The sequence below is a fragment of the Rhinolophus hipposideros genome, assembly GCF_964194185.1.
Source record: "Rhinolophus hipposideros genome assembly, chromosome: 6".
In the NCBI taxonomy this organism is placed as follows: Eukaryota; Metazoa; Chordata; class Mammalia; order Chiroptera; family Rhinolophidae; genus Rhinolophus; species Rhinolophus hipposideros.
The window spans coordinates 43,809,863-43,827,760 of NC_138052.1; the positions used below are offsets into that span (position 1 = coordinate 43,809,863).

Sequence of the window (17,898 nt, forward strand, 5' to 3'; positions counted from 1 at the left end):
CATTTATTCACTTCTTCGAGCTCCATGCCAGTCACTTTTCCAGAAACTGAGGTTATATCAGTGAACAACCCAGATCAACATGCTTCCACTGGTGTTTACTCTGACACTAAGCAAATGGAAAGACAAGATGCTTTACATGATGGCAGAGGGATAGTACATTGTGGGGAGGGCGGTTATCACTTTGTGAGAAGTGTAAATGTTTAACTATTACATTGTTTTGTATACCTGCAACTAATTAAAAAAAAAAAAAGAAAGAAAGACACGCTGCTTTCAATGCCCACTCCACCCTTCCACCTCTCTATCTTTGCTCACAATCTTCACTTCTCTTGGCAGACCTTCCCCCCATCTGTACATGGAAAATTCTACCAACGTTTTTGGTCACATATTTTTTTTTCTAATGTCTTTTTCCTTTCTCAGTAGCTAGAATCTTTTTTCTTCTGTTAATTACAGAACAACTTCACATTTTTATATTGTGGAATATTACAATTTATTTGTTAAGTTGAAAGCATTAGGCATAAGAGAAAAAAATGACTGGTCTGATGCAGACTCGGAAAAAAAAAGGCCAACATCTTTCCCATTGCACAATAAGTATGTTTCATGAATGAGTATCTTGTCATTCTGTACATAAGACATTTCATTCAGAAATGTCTAGTCAGAGCTAAAGGAGTTTATCAAAAATGGTAACTTTACATATTCTTCATATAAGACCTCGCATAAAAGCAAAATATGAGGTTTTTGTTAAATTAGTGTAGTACACAATTAAAATCTATTATTCATAAAAGTTGGCAAAAGATAAATTAAAATGAAACACTATAATGTGCTATCTTATAACTGTATTGCATTTGTCCCTTTTGACCTTGTGCTAAGAATTTTATGTACATATCTTATTCACTTCCCAAATTATAAACTCCCCATGGAACTAGATCTGCACTTTATTTATCCTTGTGCAGCAAGTTAATTTATTGAGATATAATTTTCTCTGTTACATCTTTTCATTGCTATGTTTCCAGTTTCAAAGAATGAAAAGGTAACTTTCTTTTCCTCTCAACCTTACTGCTAGCCATTCCAGAAAATCCTCTGTAATCTTATCACAGAGGTGGAAAGAATATACTGGTCATTTCCTATGTGGCAATGCTTCTTCAACCTGTGAAGACATGGACGTGCTAAGCAGGCTAAGAGGCTTGTGTTGTGTTTTTCCTATGAGGGGATTTCTAACAAGGCAAAGAGAATGAAAGCAAATGATGTCCTATGTTTTTTGCATAGTTCTCTACATCATGAGAATTAGATTGTTACTTTGGTGTGGCTCTGTTGGGGCCTAGTGGCAGCAGTTCACTGCTCAATGCCCAAAAGAGAAAGGGAATATTGTAGTGGGACACCATCACTGTCAGTAAATATTGGGTATTAAAGAGGAAGAGAGGTCACTCAGATGGAAAAATCTCCACCAGGTCTTTTTGACTCAATTCTAAGACAGAGAGTCTCCTGTTGTGATTAGTACTTGGAAAGGGAACTCAACATCAGAAGGCCAAAGAATCCACGTGGTTAATATCAGAATACTGTTGAATATTTTCTTGTGTAGAAAATACAGGAAATTTGTTACCAAAACATTCGCCCAAATTTCCATCTCTTGGGAGTTCTGAACATTTTATCCAGCTGTCTTATGAAAAAAGTTACCTCAATTAACTTGTGGCCTGGCTGGCTGACGGTGGTCATCCTTGATCGTTGGCCAACAATTTCCCAAAGTAATGGTCAAATCATTGTGTTTTGAATTTTGGATTCCTTTGCTCAGAATTATAAATGAAATGTGAGTTTTAAAGCAGAAAATGTTTATGGATTCTCTAGCAATTTGTTTGGGAGTTTGGCTCACCTAGTGACATGAAGCTAGCTCCTTCCTGGGGAAAAGGAGTTGGGATGGTGGTGTCCAGAGTTAAACATGGGCAGTGGTCTGATCTTGGGATGGTGTCCCAGAAAACATAATGGGGATGCCACTCAAGTTGTGTGTGGTGGCAGGAGTGGTGAGTGATTCCAACATGGACAGCAAGTGCCAGTGCCAGAATTTGAACCCAGATCCTATGATTCTAAATACATAGGACCACTGTATTCACTTTATTACCTGGCTTCAAATCCTAGCTTTGTTAGGAAAATGGAACTCACTTCTATAGCACCGTACTGATGTGATCCCACAGTAAACATAATTTACCACCTCAGAATTTTGCTTTTGTAGATGTGAATTTCCCTGTACATTTTTTTTTGGGGGGGGTTTATGCCGCATTCTGCAAAGATTTACTACCAATGCCTTGCTCTTCCCCAAGCATTTTCTAAAAACAGGGCCTTTAGTAGCTACTGTTTTAGAAGTAGAAAACATTTCCTAGCAGAAAATGATGAACTCTTTTCTTTTCAGGTTAATTTGTCATTTTGAAAATGAGCCAGAAATGAATGTAGAATTTACCTGTTATTAGATTTTAAAAAAATGCAGAAACCGCAATTAAGAACCCTTTTTTAGGATTAGAGCCAGCTAGTTTTACAGAAAGTTTAAAGTTGCAATTTCTTAATAGCACAAAGTTGGCCTATTTGTTTCAGAATATTTTGTAGCTACTAGAAGATAAACATTTGAAACTGTTGAAACTGTGGTAAAGTCCATCTGCCACACACACACACACACACACACACACACACACACACACACACACACTGACTCACAAAATAAGCTATTTTATCAAATATGATATAAAAATATTTGGGGACCCCCCAATTTGAATTTACTGAATCAAAACTGTTACAGGCTTGTGATTTTTCACTCATAAATTGCCATTTTAAAAATCACCTACAAAGTATTGAGCCTAAATAATTGAAATTGTTTTTCTACTGATTTTATTCTAAAATGTTTCTCAAGTGTCTATAAATCAGTGTGTCTGTGGACACAAATATTTAATGTTTTATAAAAGGTTTCTTTAAAAAAGCATTAAAATTACTCGTGATTCTCTCTCTAGTAGTGGAGTAGAATGACTAGTAAGGGTTTTTCTTACTTCACCACAATTCTATGTTTTAAAAAGAGAGGGCGGAGGAAGGTTGTAGGATCATGATGGATATCAGGTCATCCTGTCTTCCCATGTCTTCCCCACCATTCCACCCAAAGCAGTGAAAGCCAGAATTTAATTATAAATCCAGAGGAGATCACTTTCACAGATGTAGTTACATCTTGTTGGAACATTCACTATAATTTCCTTTCAATTACATAAGCAGCCAGTGGTGTTGGAGAAGGAAATAATCGTATTCCTAAACCAAATAAATAGGTTTTATGGATAAGACACAGTAATATACAAACCTGATTTCTCAAAGGGGAATTAAATATGTGAATGTAAAGGATCTAATGAGGTCAGCATTGAAATATTGGTTTAAAATTAATATTAAATTACAAAACTACTTTTTATCACTTCATATAATTATTCTTCTATTATATAACCATCCCAGGAATATTAAAAAAAAAAAAACAACTTTATCATGTTTCAGTATATACATATAAGGTGTGATCAAATAATGCGGTGAATGTTTAAATAAAAAGATTTATTACGGCAAAAGACACATTGCTATTAATTCCCCTCAAAATACTCCCCCTTACTTCGAACACACCTATCCCATCATTCTTGCCACTTTCTGAAGCAGTTCTGGAAATCCTCTTTCATGAGTGTATTTAGTTGTGCTGTCATGACTGCCTTGATATCCTGAATCATTTTTACTTTGGGGGAAGAGCCAGAAGTCGCATGGTGCCAGATCCAGTGAATAAGGTGGATGGGGACACACTATAATGTTTTTATTTGACAGAAATTTTCATATACCAGAAGTGTGACAGTATTGTCATGATGGAGGATGATTTACGGCACACTTTAAAACACCCCTTCTCTCAACCATAGCTCACACCCCACTGACTGCACCGAACAAGTTGAAACTTGTCACACACTGTTACTAAGGTTTGACACACGGCTTCCTGTATTGAAGACCCCTGACTTTCTGTTGGATGACACTCAGCAGCAGCATTTACTGTATTTTGTGATCACATGGAAAGTTCTGTGTCTCACATCACTCTGGTATGGCAATTTCTGTCAAATAAATAATTATGGTGTGTCCTTATCCACCTTATTCTGTGAATCAGGCACCCTGCGACTTCTGGCTCTTCCCCAAAGTCAAAATGACCATGAAACGTAAACATTTTTAATCAATTCAGGACATTGAGGCAGCCATGACAGTGCAACTAAAGACACTCACGAAAGAGGGCTTCTAGAACTGCTTCAGAAGATGGCAAGAATGATGGGATAAATGTGTTCGAAGCAAGGGGGAGTATTTTGAGGAGGATTAATGGCAATGTGACTTTTACTGTAATAATATTTTTTAAACACTCACCATATGTTTGATCATATCTCATACATCAAATCATTTGCATTATATACCTAAAACTAATATATCATGTGTCCATTATATCTCAATTAAAAAAAAATCACTTTAGTGTTCTGTATGAATTTCCAGCTTTAAAACCTTTTATTATTTGGGGCCTGGTTTACTTTTGGTCTTTGTTCTTTAGCTAAAGTGTAAGAGTACGCTATCAATATTTACTGAGGATGACATCAAATGTCATTTTTCACAGCAACAAACTCTCTGCCTTTCCCTAAATAAGTCAGGAGCCATCACATCTTCATTACTTTGCTTCCTTCATTTCCTCTGCTGGGAGATCTTCTATTTTCTGGCTACATCCCCTCCACCCTTTATCTGTGCACCTCCGCACCACCTGAACCCACTCTGTAATCTCTTTGAGAGCAAGAACTATGCCTTATTCATTATTTTATTCCCCAAACATAGCCCGGTGCTTGTGGTTGAATTAAGGTGTTTTCTGAATATGAACTGATGATATCTGCTGACTATGATGAATCAAAATTCCAGAATAAAATTTCATGAAAATATGTATATTGGACAAAATACTTTTTTAAACCTTGTAAAACAGAAGGTCAACTGACATAAATCTTTACAACTGCTTTATGGAGATGATAATAATTGAGGAATTGTGGAGCTGGAAATTTCTCTGAGATCATGCAGATAAAAATCTTATTTTGGATATGAGGAATGATGTCAAGAGGAGTGATGTGACTTGCCCAAGGTCACATAGCTTGTTTTATACCACAAAAGTCCATTCAAATTTTTTCCACCGTCTAACTATGAAGGAAATTAATATTGAGTAGGTGCATCAGCACATAAGAAGCAAAATGGAAGTGAGTGGAAAATTTCTAGAAATGCCACAATTGATTTTTCACTCATGTTTTGACAGAGAGATGGATGTGATGGCGTGTATGATTACAGTTACTATTAAAGAAGGTGATGGACTAACCAACATTGGTTTTAGCAAAGGATAAAGGAAGTGACCGTCCTTCAGCCTAGCTCCCCATACTGATCTTAAATATTAACTGCAAAGGGTTCATGCTCAAGGGCATGAGCACCAGGTTCTCAGAGTATAATGCTGACGGCTTTATACACTTTATACTCTTTAGGCCTATATTCCTAAAATATAGCACCAGGAAATATGCAGGAAGCAAATGGTCTGAAGTTCTAGAATTTCTCTGAGACACCAAAATGTAATCTAAAAATACATTTTCTATTTCTTTAGTATCATAAACCATATTTATATGATTGCTGTCTTTCATATATGGAAACAAAATTTAATATTTCACATGCTAGAGTTTTATGCCTCTTTCTTTAAATACATAAAGTCTTCATACAGCTTTGACTCTTGAAACAAGATCAAAGTACATCACAGTATTGAAAGCATTATGTACAGAGCTACTGCCACAGGAAGATAAAGAGAGAAAAGAAACACAAATGTAAATTTTTAAAAATACATGAACAATCATAAACTAAATTTCTGTGCTGGGTTCAATTCTGTGCTTACATCTGCTCTTTTCCTTCCTCGTAAGTCAGTTAAACATTATGCTTGGATTTTTTTCTCTTTTTTTTGCACGGTCTATTTCATGTAGCAATTTCCCTCCTTTGCAAAGAAGAGTCAGTCAATCTAGTGGTAGGAAAAATATTGTTGATTACTTATTGAAACCCAAATAGTAGTTTGCCATTTTAATATATCTTTAAATCAACTACATCATTCGTCTACGTATTGAAGAAGTTTAATTAGCTTTTTATGAAGAGGACTGTCTTTAAAGTAAACAGCTGACATTTATGAAGACAACTCTTTATTTACAGAATAAAAGTGAACTTTGCTATAACTTAGCAAAAGCAAACATGTTGTTCCCGTTCTCTTACAGGATTCTTACCAAATGTCTTCTTTTTCCTTTAATGTTCAAAGGCAGAAAGCCATCAATTTTACCAAGAGCATAGCAAAGCTATCCGTAATGTGTGTGCATGTCATGAAAATTAGGTGCTGCCATGTTTCTCTGGGAGATTAACGCCCTTCACATATCCCTAAGAAGTTTCAAATCTTCAGAAATCAATTCCCAAACTCACACCAATCACATATGATTACATGTCTTCTGCTCTCCCCCTTGGGAAAAGCAAGAATTCTATTGTGGGCCAAATAACAGACAGAGGTCATTCAGGGCCCACTTCAGTGTTTCATACTCTTTGGAAGATACTGCCAAATTTAAGTGGGGAAGGCTCAAGCAGAACTAGATGATAAATACATTTAGCCCAATTCTCCTAGAACTCCTTGAAAATTTTGTGGCCCATGAGCTGAGTTGCTACTTCTGGAATTGTTCTTATTAGACAGCACAGCACTAGAAGGTCTTACCCACATCAGATATCACTTAGGACTTGGGTGTGGGAGAGAGGTGCTAGGCAGCTGCACTCCGTGCCTATGGGAAGTCTCCTGCACCTGGTCTTCTGTAGTTGGATGAAAGACAAGCATATTTCTTTGTTCATTATGGAATGGTGAAATGACAAAAATACTTTATTTAATGTTTTCCATGGCACTTGATAAGTAAGAAAGTTCAGAAAGCGATATACTTCTTTCCGTGATCCACTCAGTCTCTTTGAAAGACTTTTACTTTTTGGTTGTTATCATCACATTAAAATAACCTAGATTCTTCTCTCTGTGGGGAAGAGCAGACTGGATAAGCAGGAAAGGGCTCTTTCTGGGTCTGTACCTCTTTAACTAACACACATGATATGATCAATTACCTCTGATCCCCTTACTCGTTCTGCATCTAAGCAAATATAGAATGTGGATCTTTCCATGGCTTCAGTGATGATAAAACTCAGAAATTATCTGTCCTACTTCACATGGCACTTGCTTCTAAGACTATATATCTATATCTACATCTGTATCTGTATCTGTATCTATATCTAGATCTAGATATAGATATATATTTCAGCTGTTTGTTCATGTCCTAACTTCCCCTTTCTGCTTTCCTATTCTTCTCCCTTCTGCTCCGCAAGACAGCAGTACCTTTATCCATCTTTTCATCTGTCCAGAATCTCCTCTCTAAGACGTCACAACAGAGCTACCTTTCCATGAAACATCTAAGGCTTTAAAATTGCACCTCTGATTCAGTCAGGATCCTGGCAGGATACAGATGGTACACACAAAAGGGGTTAAATGAAAATAATTTAATGAAGAAACTATTTACTAAGTAGGGTAAGATGGTTGGCGAAGCACCCAGGAACCAGCCTTAAAGAGAGCCAGCATCGCCCTTGGGTCTTAACAAGCAAATGATGGAACAATGGCTCCAGATTCCAGTGAGCACTGGAGGTTTGGAAGACCCAGCAGAGGTTTGCCAGAGAAGAATGCAGCCACTCCTTTAGGAGTGATGGGAGAGATCCTCCAGTCTCCTCTGAATGTTTACATTAGGCAAAACCCCAAGGAATCAAAAAGATTATATCTAACCATGGAATTTGGCTCCCAGATTATATCTAACCATGGAAGGTAGCCTTTGGAGGCTGAGGATCTTTCCAGCTCCGAGTGCCACTTCTACCTGGCATTTCAATCCCACCACTCCCTTCCTTGAACCTGTCTTCTGCAGCTCCTGCCAGGCCAGTGCCTCTGCCATGACTGCAGTGCTTGCTGGGCTCTCAAACATGGTTCCCTCCGTGTGCACATTTAGTTTTCCCCAGATTTTCATGTCCCTAGGTGCCTCATCATCTTGTTTTGACTCCCTTAAACCTACTCTGTGTATAGTCTCTTTATTCACACTCTCCTGATTAAACTTCTATTCTTTTGCAAGCATAGGGAAGATGACTTGCTACTTCTACCCAATTGTAGGGCTGGTGGGAAGAGAGAAAAGGACTACATCCCCATGAATCTTTAAAAACCACTCCTTTCTATTTGCTTTGAAGAACAAACCCATGAATTTGAAGTATTTTACAGAGATAAACAACATCTCTATGATATGAGATTGTATTTTAACACCTTAACTCTTAGCATGGTTGGTACTCAGAAATAAATAGACTGACATTCAAATATCACTATTTTCAAATCAATTCTAATAATGATTTGAGAGGAATAATAATTAATATATGCCAGGACCTTGAAACCTCACAGCAATCTCATGAAATAGATACTGACACTATTATCACAATTTTATATATAAGGAAACCGAAACTCAGAGTCGTTGAGTAACTTGGCCCAGGTCACACAGTAAGATGAATAAGTGTGGTTTTGAAACCAGCAATCTGTCTCCAAAGTATCTAATCTTATCATAGGTTCATACTGTCTTGTTTTATATAAAACTGTCTATAATATAACATTATTAAAGTCATGGTGGTAAGCCTATGGGATCCAAGTTTAAAGGCAAACACGTGGGAGATGATACAAGTGTCCCTCAGTAGGCTGGATTACACAACATTATGCTCACAAGGATGCAATGGAGGAAAGGCATTTCTACACGTGGCCAAGCCAAGACAGTTCGTAGGTGTAGAGTAGATGTACAGCCTGATTTCTGTCAGTGTGTTGGGGGTAGGGTGCAGCTGTGGCAGGATGGGAAGGTGGAAGATGGCAGCTCTTCCTTCTCACTTGTTTTGGATTCTTCAATCTTCCACAGAATGTGAAAGAATGTCACTATGTTTGGAAATACTCTCACTGAATCAACAAATAAACTAAATATGTGAGGAGTGCAAAGGAGAAGCTTGCCTCAGTCTGGCAAAGCATTAGCTTCCAGAAGTCTGCATTTGTTACACATGGAGAAGCTCAAAAAGCACAACTGCTGATCATGGACATTTGACAGTAAGATTGCTTTGGCAAAGCTACATGTTGCAAACATTATACTTAATGAGCTGTTTTTCTCAGCTTGGTTTTCTAAAAACAAGTGCTTTCTGGCTCTGCTTGATATTTTGTTTTGTGTGTGTGTGTGTGTGTGTGTGTGTGTGTGTGTGTGTGATATTTGTGTGAAGACACAAACCACACAAAAACACCATACTTTCTAAGTTTTAAAGCCTTGCTTTTCAAAGTGTGGCAGTAGACTCCCAGCATAGACATCTTTTAGGAGCTTGTGAGAATGCAGACTGTTGGGCTCTGCTCCTCCCTGCTAAAGCAGAATGTGCATTTTCACAAGATCCCAAGGTGAGTCCTGTGCACATTCAAATTTGAGAAACAGTATTGCTGGCAATGACATTCACGGCTGGCCTCAGCTCCCTAAGAATACCCACATCTCTCTGCTCCCAGAACATATAAATCAGCCACTGTCTTTCTCACCATGCCCTAAGCACGCCCACCCACTTTTAGAAGGTGTGCTTGTACCACTGAGTCAGGTACCTACCTCTTCCCTTCTACCAAGAAAACTCCTCACCTACGTTTTAAGTAACATTTCGAGTCAGTTGTCCTTTGTGGACCTTTAAGAAAAAATTAACTTTCCAGTTTCTCTTCTCCCAGGCCCATCACCGTTAACAATGTGTTTTGAAACTTTTTGAAATTTTCTGTGTATAACCAAGCATCTGAAATATGCTTTATATATATTTTTTCATAAATGACAGTATATATATGTGTGTGTGTGTGTATATATATAAATATATATGCCTTGTATAATATGATTTACATAATATATCTCGAATATCTTACCTTGTTGTTACTTAAAGTATTTTGGTATGAATTTAGATAGATATACCAAAAGTTATTTAATCAGTCCTCAAATGATAAACACTTATTTTATTTCCATGTTGTTAAAAATTTTTTTTGGCTATTTCAAAAAATGCTGGTGTTAAACGTCACTTCACAAACACTTTTCCCACTTGTACATTTTTCTGTGGGCTTCATTCTAAGGAGATGACTCTGCTGAGTGGAAGGGTATGTGTCTTCTAACTTTAGTAGATATACTACATAGACTTCCCTCCAAAGGTGTAGTACCATTTTATACTCCAGCAACAGCATAAGATACCTGTTTCCCACACCTTCGCAATCAGGAGGAATCATCAAACTTTTTTCTTTGTTAATTGGGAAGTGAAATCTAGGCCAAGTCTTGACTTCACCCGGAGTTACCCATAGGAGTTGACTAGGACAAATACAAACATGTAGAGAGGAGAAAGAGAAAGTGCATTCTAACAAGAGGGGATATTGTATACCGAGCGGTATAAGGTTTGATCTGTGGAAGGGGCTGGCGTTTGGATAAATGGGCAGATGGACGGATGGCAAAGGGCTTGGCACACCTGCTGCTGGAGGAAAGATGGAACCGTGTTCACAAGAAAACCTGGACAATATGGTGTAGAGAAGCTAAAACCAAATGTTTTGTTTTTTTCTTTCCACCAGTTTGAGAAAGCCATCTATTCTTGTCAGGACACTGACTAATACTTGCAGCGTCCTTATAATTGGCTTATTTGTTCTTAAAACCCTATTTAGACAAGGTGGGTGTGCATATGGGTGGGTTGGCTAATTGTTAGGAGGACAGTGTTTAATAAATCTAGAGACTAAAATATGTCTTTCTGAGGTCCTGATCATGCTAATACAAAGTTTTCTATAATGCATTTACTGGAAACTGCATGTTTGAAACAAAATTCTTTTATTATTACTGCCACTTTCCCTTCTCCCAATATTAGATTATCACAATAATATTCTTTAGGAAATTTCATATGGGAGATTGACACCTGTTCCATTTTTCTTGCATCCCAAAATGAGACACAACATTGACAACTCTTTTAGATATCCTGTTTCCCACGCTTTTGCCATCAGCAGGAATCATCAAACTTTTTCCTTTGTTAACGGGGAAGTGAAATCTAGGCCAAGTCTTGACTTGACCTGAAGTTTCCCATAGGAGTTTACTAGAACAAATACAAAGATATGTGGAGGAGAAAGAGAAAGTGCATTTCCTAATTCCTACTTCACTGCTTCATCTTTAGACATAAAAATGCCACTCTATCAGAGGACTATAAATTCATTTTTTAAAAAAGAAGAAATAATTTTTCACAAATGAGCACATTTATCAAATTCTAGATCATGAGACATATGTGACTAATAATGCATTTTAGGATAATGATGAAAATACCAGTATTTTTTTTTAATTTATTGGGGTGACAATTGTTAGTGAAATTACATAGATTTCAGGTGTACAATTCTGTATTACATCATCTATAAATCCTATTGTGTGTTCACCACCCAGAGTCAGTTCTCCTTCCATCACCATATATTTGATCCCCCTTACCCTCATCTCCCTGCCCCTAACCCCCTTACCAGTATTAAGAGTCACTTATTTATTTTAATTATCAATGGATACCTGAAATGGGTCTATTAAATGAAATTATCTTAGATTTGGTTGTTATTTGGATGATCATATTCCAGAGTTAAACTTATTTACACAGAATATTATAAAATACCTGAACAATTCATTCAGGCTCTATGTTGTCAGATAATTCATATTAGCTTGGTAGAAATTTGTTTGGCTTTATCTTTACGACCAGGTTTTTGTTTGTTTGTTCATTTTCAAACAAACAAATCAGTGTAATTTTCAATGTATTTTCCAGTAATACTTACTTGTGCTCCCAATAACTGTTCCTTAAATTCTAAATAAAAAAATTCTACGTTTCCTAGGCCTTTCAAACATCTCAAAGGATTATTTACCCTGATAATATAATTTTTTTAGGAACAGGGGCTGACATTTTAGAAAAAACGAGTAAACGATGAACATCTGGCTGGCTAGTTATCTTAGCTATTGCATTTTTAAAAAGCATCTTTAGGGACAAGGTGAGAGAGTCCAGGTATTCAGCCATCCTTAGTTAGCTTTGCCTTGTCTAATCACCATTCTTGACTCATCAGTTATTTGAACATAAGTCCTTGATTTCAGCATCTTTTGAGTCCCAAATCCTGCTATTGATATATCAATGTTCCAGTTGCTCAGAAAACACTAGGAGGACCCCCTGTGACAATCTGATATATTTAAGAGTACGTGATGCCAACTATTACATACTATTATTTTCTGAATACTGTTAATATGTGAAATACACTATAACAAATCCCTTGATATGCATTGTCTTTTAAATTCTGGCAAGGAGATAGTATGGTTCTCACTTGGGAGCTGAAGAAACTGAGATTTTCAGAGAGGTTAAATAAATTATCTGTAGTTACAGAGCTAACCAGTGGTAAGCAAGCAGATTGTGCGACAACAAACTTTCACCCCTATCTTTATGGGGATACGATGTAGGTTGAGAACTTCCACTCTGAACGAAGGACTCTAATACTGAGCTGAGTGACAGCTTCAGAAAAACTGAAATTCATGTATACTACCAGTTCATTTGGATATCACTGTATTTAATATGTGTTTAAACTAGTTTCTATTATTGAATAATTTTTCTCTGAATTAATATTCTCCAATGGAATAAAAGATCTTTCAAATTCTTTTCAGGTATTTGCTTTAAGATCAGATAAATTTGGAAGTGACTAAGTGACCCTAGTGTTGGAGAACTAGTATTTTAAAGAAAGAATTTATATTTCATGTTGGCAATCATTTTTTAAGTCTATATCAAACCCAAAAGTTTTTTTTTTTCAGGATAAATAAAGTAGTATGAATGATTGAGAGTTGCAAGGAGGAGTTTCAAATATATTATAGCCATAAATGAATCCACTTTCTTTTGGAATTTGACATTTCCTTTTAGCTTTCATTTGCAAGTTGCTATTTAATTGACTGTGGTGAATAATGTTATATAAAGTCCTAAAATATAAAGGAACTAGATAGCGATGACAATTATTCAACAATCATTCCATAAACATTTACTGACTCTGTATATGCCCAACACTGTACCATGCACTGGCCGTGGTCTGTTGCAATGGCTCTACTTTGTCTCATGAGGACTGAGAAGATGGCTGGGTCAACATCATAACTGCTAAAGCTATAGTTTAAGTTGAATTGAATTAAATGTCATCCTTTAAGAGGGGGACTAATCCCATCCTGCTGGAGATTTTCAGAGCATTAAGTGACATAATACATGTGACTATTAGTATAATAAGTGATATGTTGAAATCATTCCACATGTACTTTAGCAACACATATAAACAATTAATTAAGCAAATGATACAAATAAATGTACGATAAGTCAGGGAAAATGTATTAATCCTAGCAACTAGAGCAAAGAATTGGCAACATAGCAGCACTTACGCTATCTGAATGACTTTGGAGCATGAATTCTTGAAAAATGTCATTATCAAAAAACACTTAGAAATTATACTCACCAATGTGTTCAAACTACATACACTATGGAGTCTTGCCTTGCAGAATAGTGGAAAGAGAAGTAGATTTTGCATCAGGAGATCTTGAGCTTTTATTTTCTTACCTGTAAAATGATAACAGTAATGGGACCTATCTTATAACATTGTCGTGGGTCTCAGAATGGATCATGCGTATAAAATGTTTTGAAAAGACAGATATAATCACTAGAATATACGCTATGATTATTTTGATTAATTGAAATATAGCTATTGGTACATTTTATACATTCATATTAGGTTAAGTCCTTAATTCACAGATATCTTAGAACAACACTTAATTTGAATTTATAGTACAGAGTATTAAAAAGAATTTCTATCTCTTGGGAAGTGTGTGTGTGTGTGTGTGTGTGTGTGTGTGTGTGTGTGTGTACATTTATCTATTTCTACCATACATATCAGCTTCAGAAAGAATCAGAATTGAATTGCTGACCTGTTTGAGGTAACAATTCATGGGCAGATACAATTTAAAATTCTAAGATTAGCATGCAATATGTGCAATTTTAAGGGCCAAGATCTACCATTCAATATAAATTCTAAACATGAGAAATTGAACTTAAACTCAATATCCCTTCCAGCTTTATGACTTTATGATTATATAATATGACCCCAACTGTCTTATGTGAAGGGGAGATGGTCCTAAACTGAAGGCCCTTGATCTTCTGAACTCTTTGATGGGTTTGGGCACTTACATCTGGATATAACACCTGTGAAAAGCTGGACTACGTGCATCTGAGAAGAAGAATAATTTATAGCTCTCAGAGCATCTTGCAGGGCGGGGTGAGGGGCAGAGATAGGAGAGGGAACGAAGAGGATGACAGAGAAAAGCCCAAATCCTTACCAAACTCTATTAAACCTAAAAGATGACTGGTATTGATTGATCTCTGGTGGAAACTAGTGACAGTTGGAACCTGGGTCACTTTTTTAGAGTGATAGGGTAGTATACATGGGAGCAAGACTCCAGGACAAAGAGGATGATGTAAGATTTTAAGTCCGTAAGAAGTTGCAGAAGGGTTTTGGACTTCCAGACTATAAAATTGTTAGGTATGTGAGAAAATTCGACCTAGATTTGCAAGGGGCAAAGAGGCCCAAGCTTATACCTGTGTTATACCAGTAAGAAATATATTTAATATTTATTTGTAATTTTTACCCTGCCTACTTCCAAAAGGAGAAATAATACATTGGTTGTATTATTTAGTGTAATAAAACTTCATGTAGTGGAGTTAACCTAGGCCTGTAATTCTGAAATGTGGGCAGGGAAGGTGGGAAGGGCAATTTTGCCCTTAGGGGACATGTGTTAATATCTGGAAATATTTTTGATTGTCACAACTGTGGGTTGCCATTGGCACCTTGTTAGGGCTGCTCCATAATATCATATGATATACAGGACAGACTGTATAGCAAAGAATATCTGACCGAAAATGCCAATAATGCCAAGTCGAGAAACCGTGACTTAGGCCAACCTCTCATTATACAAATGAGAAACTGAACATCAGAGAGGGTCAGTGACGCATGCCAAGTCACCCAGTGAGCAAATAGAAGAGATAAGTCCTTTAGTGTTTTTCCCATCACACTATACAACTTCTAAAAGCTGAAAATGGAACTGTTGGGAAATAAAGCTTCTTAAGGACAAATGTAGGCTTCAGATGTACTAAATATGCAGTTGTGTAGCTCTATAAAACAGTATTGCTTACGTTAGAAAATCTGGGCAACCAGGAAAATAGAGAATTTCATTATGCAATGTATATTTGACTGCGTGTAGTAAAACCAATTTTTCCTGATATTTAACCAAAGTACTGCCCAGCTAGTGGTTCTCAAACTTTAGCATGCTTCACAATCACCTGGGGGGCTTGTTAAAAGACAAATAGCCCTGACCCAATCCCAGAGGTTCTCACTCAGTAATTCTCTAACAAGGCCTGAGAATTGGCATTTTTAACAAGTTCCTAGGTGATGCTGATGCTGCTGGTCAGGAGGTCACACTTTGAGAACAACTGGCCTAGAATAGGTTCTCCATGAATGTCGGCCTAATATTGTAGGTATTTAAAAATATATCCGCACCAAAAAATGTAATCTCATTTTAGCAGAAATTAATAATAAAGCTAATTTACATTCGGAGAAACATAATCTACAGATGGCAGACCTAAAACTAAATTTAGACCTCTATTAGCTCAAACCCCTTACTTTAGAAATGAAGAAATTAATATAACTTTTTAAGCTTCATTACTAAAAAGAATCCCTTTCAAGAACAGCTAATCAAAGAGCATCAAATGAACATCATTTACAGACAATTTGAATACTGACAGTGTTATCCTGAAGATATATAAATTCAAAGATTGTAAGTACAACTAAGAATGTATGTATTATGTTTAATATTACATTTATGAGGAATATTCTACATGTCAAACTGAGTAAAACCTGGTCTGATGAGTATCTTATGCCAAGCTAAGTCTATGGGGAAAATGCCTATTGACATTAGTGATATAAAATCAGGCCCTGAGGAACCATAACTGTCTCTTCAAATTATTTGGGAAAACATGTACATGTTTAATAAATTAAATATAGCATAAAATGATAAGCAGTTATATTCTATCATAAATAATGAATGTGCTACTGTTAATCATGATTAATAGAATGAAGAGTACCCTGGAAGAAGTTTATCGCAGTAACACTGATTTTCAGTCTTTTAATTAAAAAAAAATAAGTGCAAGAAATTCCAGAGATTTAAAAACTACCTGTTTACCTAATGAGTATACTCTAATTAACCTGCTTTATGCTTTTTCTCATTGAGAGACACCCAGTAACTGAATATTCAACTTTCCATTTAGCTCTTTACATCATAAAGACAGTTTACACAGCCTTCATTTTACTAATTCATGGCATCCTGTCCAAGGGACTGAACTTCACTTGCCAAGGGCTCACAGGAAGCCAAAGCCTCTCAAATGTGCTACATTTGCCCTGTTTTTTAAATATCCACCTATCTTTTAAATTAGGTGCCATCTGTTATACCATCATCTCTGGTAAAATCTTATTAGCATTCCTTGCCCTGTCACACTGCTGCTGCAATCTCACCCTGCTACTTTTCCAGGCTGTTCTGCAGCATTCAATAAGAGCCTGCTATTTTAACTAATTCCCAGACCAGGACACTGTCAGAGTCAAAACAGAATTAGCACTATGCTGTTTCTACTACTCGGAGAGCAAATAGTGATTCATATCCACCCTGGGCTCATGCCTTCAAGTCCCCTAAATGCAACACCATTTGAATCAACGCAGTTAATCCAATATCACTCAGCGCTGGCATGGAATGGCGCTCTTACTGCAGTATTCACCTTGGAACTAAGTAGGCAGGATTTATTATTTGGTGAAGTCATAACTACCAGGTTATGCAGGCTCCGTTCTCATACTATCACAATCACGAAGAAGACACATACAGGAAAGCATCTAGCTCATTTACAAGGGAAGCACATGTGTGATCAGACAAGGGCAACGGGGAAGCCAAGAACTGCAGTAAATCTCTTTGAGCTAATAGCTAGTAACGCTTCCCTACAACAGCTCTGAGCAAATGGATTGTATTCAGAGTTTAAACAGTCAAATCAACATTCATCCCTTGATGGTTAGAGAGGATGCTTGATAAGCAAGCCCTAATTTACGATTCATTTACTCTAAAGTGTCTTAAAGCTAGGATTGCTAGAAGATTTACTATGCTTATTCAAACATGCTCACAGCACTGGAATCTCAGTAATTCCTCCCTGTACCTCTCAGCATGGCTGACAGGCATTTGCCAAGACTATAGCATATAAACTACTGAATCATGCAAAAAATATTTACCCCCATAAGATGTAGCAAAAGCTCAGCTTCCTCCAGCTTCCATAGCCCCTGAAGTGTTAATCTGAAGGAACAGTTCCATGAGTTTTCACAGGCCAGCTGTATGTCTCCTACACTTGACCTAGACAGCCTTACATAAGAAGCATCGGGACTGGGGAGCTCGCTGAATGTCATCACCAGCAAGAGTAAGAAGTATTGGCAGCAGCAGGCAGGCAGGCAGGCTGGGAGTTTGCATGAAAATCATGAAGTCTTTCTTGTCTTTCTCTTTTGAAATGTTTTGGAAGAGGAGTTAAGAATAGCTCAGAAACTGGTCTCATTCTTTTTGTGGGAAAAATGACCAGAAGCATAAAAGCTAAATCTTTCAGCAAGGGCAAGACACCTCTTTCAGTGTCTGCAGTAAACCTAACAGA

At 36.9% G+C, this 17,898-nt stretch overlaps 1 protein-coding gene across 7 annotated transcripts in view; it reads right to left on the reverse strand.

Annotated features, from left to right (window-relative positions):
* LOC308498797 (sodium channel protein type 1 subunit alpha) overlaps nt 1-17,625 on the reverse strand; it is a 132,578-nt gene extending 114,953 nt beyond the window's left edge. For all 7 annotated transcript variants that reach the window (XM_081051445.1, XM_081051443.1, XM_081051440.1 and 4 more), the window contains exons 1-2: nt 17,492-17,625; nt 13,634-13,734 (exon numbers count right to left, since the gene is read on the reverse strand). The gene's annotated coding sequence lies outside the window, so the exon portion shown is untranslated. The remainder of the gene's footprint in view (nt 1-13,633; nt 13,735-17,491) is intronic.
* Between the last annotated feature and the right edge of the window lie 273 nt (nt 17,626-17,898).